This window comes from Mustela lutreola, chromosome 9 (assembly GCF_030435805.1).
Source record: "Mustela lutreola isolate mMusLut2 chromosome 9, mMusLut2.pri, whole genome shotgun sequence".
Classification (NCBI taxonomy): Eukaryota; Metazoa; Chordata; class Mammalia; order Carnivora; family Mustelidae; genus Mustela; species Mustela lutreola.
The window spans coordinates 77682900-77686484 of NC_081298.1; the positions used below are offsets into that span (position 1 = coordinate 77682900).

Sequence of the window (3585 nt, forward strand, 5' to 3'; positions counted from 1 at the left end):
GTGGCTCAGTGGGTTAAAGCCCCTGCCTTTGGCTCGGGTCATGGTCCCAGGGTCCTAGAATCGAGCCCCACATCGGGCTCTCTGCTCAGTGGGGAGCCTGCTTCTCCCTCTCTCTCTGCCTGCCTCTCTGCCTACTTGTGATCTCTGTCTGTCAAATAAATAAATAAAATCTTTAAAAAAAAAAAAAAAAAGGGTGGGGGGAAAAAATAACTGCAAGTCAGACTGGGGCCTACCCCTTCCAAAAAGAACAACACCTAGAAAAGGCTGGTCAACACCTTTCTTAGGTTCACCTGAGCTTCCAACCCACTGTCCACACTAGAATCTCAACCACCAGCAACCACAGGCCAAACCCAGCTGCAGATGCCATTTTATAGGTGCTCATTCAGATAAGGATGGGAAGATTTTCGTAAAAAGTTACACGGGCTCTGCTCTCCAACCAACCTGTCTCCTCCCGCGTTTCTAGTCTTCTTTGACTCCTAGCTTCATTCATTTACTTCCCCAGCCCCATGGGCCCAGGGAACTCCTGAACTATGCACTTTCATTAAAAGGACTCATGAGAGGCCCCTGGGTGGCTTAGTAGGTTGAACATCTGACTCTTGGTTTTTGGCTCAGGTCATGACATCAGGGTCGTGGGGTCAAGCCCAGGGTCAGGCTCTGTGCTCAGTATGGAGTCTATTTAAGATTCTCTCACCCGCTTCTGCTCATGGGTTCATGCTCTCTCTCGCTCTCGCCCTCTCTCTCTCTCTCTCCTTCGGATAAATAAATAAATGGAAGTCTTAGGGGGAGAAAAAAAAAGAACTCATGAAATATTACTCTCCTGCTATCTCCAAGTTGAACACTGGAAGCTCTTCAAGGACAGGGGCTCAGGTTGTCTCCATCCGAAAGGAGGGTGCAGACAGGAGCAGGAAGAGAACTCAGCCTTAACAAATCTAATTTTCTCATCTGAGGCTACCCAAGACATCACAGGGAGTCAGAGGGAGAGGGAGCCCCAAGACACAGTATCCCCATTTCCTAGGGCCCAGCTCTTCCAAAGATCCTAAAGCTACGTTTACCCCTAACATACTGGATGCTCTACAAGCATTTACTGATGAAGGAGGCAAGAGATGACTAAGGAGTATCATGGAGGAAGTACAGAAGGATAGGCAAGGTTTCATGAGTCAGACCAGGTCATCTTGAAATCAAGCAACTGTCCAAACAAAACAAAACAAACAAAATCTTTGTTTTTATAGTGATGAGCTTTCATAATTGGGCAACTTCTTTACTTCATATTACCAAGGAAAACGTCTTTAATATTATGATTTCATTTCTGTTTTTTACTTTTATTTGTATTTATTTTATGCAGAATTTACTCTCAGACCCTAAGTTTTTGTTTCTTCAGTTTCTTCGGGGATATGTTCTTTCTTTTTCTGTGCAACGTCCTCTTCTAGTACAGGAATAATCTGCTCCTTTTCAGGAAGAATCATCTCAGTGTGGCAGGGAGACATCCTGTATGGGTTAATCCAACCATGAGCTACAAGTTCTACAGCGCATCCCAGGAGCTTTTCTCACAGAGATGAGCTCAATGACCAGAGAATCTACCTCTAAACCTTTAAGTTCAACATCACTCTCTGCATTCTGAAGCATGTGCAGTCAAAATCCAGCACTCTTTTTGGGCAGTGGATCCTGTGTGCCCGCTCACAGTTTGGTCTGGGCACACCTACCAGCTCCACCATTGTAGTGATGGAATGTCACTCATGGCTTCTGCAGAGTGACAAACTCCAGATACTTGGTGGCTTTTCCTATCTGCTACTGATAGGGCCTGGACAGGGTCACATGTGCTCTTAAAGCGAACATGAAGATCTGAACCTCTTGATGGGCATGACTTTGTAAGGTTCTCTGAGTCAAGTAAATAGCAAGCCATTTTCAGTGATCACCTCCAGCCGCTTATGGAAAGAAGTGGTTTTTGTTTTTAAGTAGACAGGAGGGGCACCTCGGTGGCTCAGTCAGTTAAGCATCTGCCTTTGGCTCAGATCATGACCTCAGGGTTGTGAGATCCAGCCCTGCATTGGGCTCCTTGCTCAGTGAAGGCCTGCTTTTCTCTCTCTCCCTCTGCTGTTCCCCCTACTTACACACTCTTTCTCTCAGTCAAAAAAATAAAATCTTTTTAAAAAGTAAACAGAAAAGCATGATTTCTGATGTCACTTTGTTACTTCAACTGTTTAACCTTGTCATACTGAAAACAACATAAAATAGGGAAAAGGGATGGAAATGAAAAGGTAGAAACATTGAACCTCCAATGTCCAATGTGCCAGGCACTGGGCTTGGTGAGTCCCATGAGGTATGACATGAGATCCTCAACATTCCTCGCTTTAGAAATCAGGAAGCAGGAGTTAAGCTGGCTAAGGTCACAGAGCAAGTAATGAAGTAGTTGGACCACGCTCGATCTTTTCGAACGGCTGGCCAATTATCATTTAGACTCACTGCTTCATTTTCAGGGATTATATTTTTCTCAAAGATTTTATTTATTTCTTTGACAGAGAGAGAGATCACAAGTAGGCAGAGAGGCAAGCAGAGAAAGTGGGGGAAGCAGGCTCCCCACCGAGCAGAGAGCCCAATGCGGGGCTCGATCCCAGGACACTGAGATTACAACCTGAGCTAAAGGCAGAGGCTTAACCCACTGAGTCTCCCGGGTGCCCTTTGGGGGATTATATTGCATGGATTTGGAAAATAGGGCATAAGGCTGAAATTAACACACCACATGTTTCCTGTGACATTTTCCTTCATCTGGGCAATTTGTGATCCCCCTTCAATCTAGGCAAAGCCTTAGTCAGAGGTCCACAGTTCACCGGAGAGCTGCAGTTTTAAAGATTTTATTTATTTATTTGACAAAGAGAGATAGCAAGAGAGGAAAGAAGAAACACAAGCAAGGAGTAGCTGGAGAGGGAGAAGCCGACTGGTCCCACAACCCTGAGATCATGACCTGAGCCCAAGGCAGACGCTTAATGACTAAGCTACCCAGGGGCCCCTGGTTGCAATGTTAAATCTGATTCCCAAAGCTGTTTCTGCAGAATGCAGTTGCAGAAAGCACAAGGGGCAGATGTCAGCATTAATGCCACTGCACTGAGACAATTTCTGGAAATGCCGCCTGAAAGAGGATTTGTTCTAAGTCCTGATGGCTGTCTTGGTTCTCTTATCACCTTTGGCTATAGAGGAACCTAGGACCCTCAAATCATTCGGGTCTCCTCTCACAGAGGACTCTCCACCCAGCAGCCGGCTGCTCCATCCGGCCCGTTAGCAAACAGCCCTGACAGAAGGGCCCAGAGCCGTATTTTTAGACAATGTGTTATGACTGTGGCCACCATTGGAAGTTACTTATGCCTTTTTAAAAAATTTGTCACGGAAGTATCCTCACAGCGGGAAACCTGAGAAAGAAGGGCAAATGCCTCACGTGGTGTGTCAGGAGGAAAGTGAATGACAAAATCGCGAATATTTTATTCCACATTATTTCCCTGAGCCCCTGGTTGTCCAGACCTTTCCGTCCTTTTAAACCACAGGTAGCTTCTGGCGAAGCTTAAGACAGATGGCAATGTACAGTTCCTGGCAGCC

General features: G+C 45.8%; 1 pseudogene; it reads right to left on the minus strand.

The window, feature by feature from the left end:
• Positions 1–309: 309 nt before the first annotated feature.
• Positions 310–2467, minus strand: LOC131807922 (large ribosomal subunit protein uL22-like; annotated as a pseudogene).
• Positions 2468–3585: the final 1118 nt, after the last annotated feature.